We start from the raw sequence: 312 nt of genomic DNA on the forward strand, positions 1-312 counted from the left end.
CCTACTCTCTGATTATCTTGGATGATCTTTTTGATATGTTGTTAGATTTGGCTTGCAAGTATTTTACTGAGAATTATTATATCTATGTTCAAAGGGAAATTTATTTGTAGTTTTCTTGGATGAGTTTTTATATGATTTGGATAACAAGGTAACTGTTGTCTTGTAAATTTAGTTGAGGAGTGTTATTTGTCTATTTTGTGGAATAATTTGAGTGTTATTGGCATTAGTTTTTCTTTCAGACTCTGCTAGAACTGTGTGTTAAAACATTTGATCCTGGGCTTTTTGTTGTTGTTGTTGTTGTTGTTGTTAGAA

This window comes from Mastomys coucha, unplaced genomic scaffold (genome assembly GCF_008632895.1).
Source record: "Mastomys coucha isolate ucsf_1 unplaced genomic scaffold, UCSF_Mcou_1 pScaffold3, whole genome shotgun sequence".
NCBI classification, from domain to species: Eukaryota; Metazoa; Chordata; class Mammalia; order Rodentia; family Muridae; genus Mastomys; species Mastomys coucha.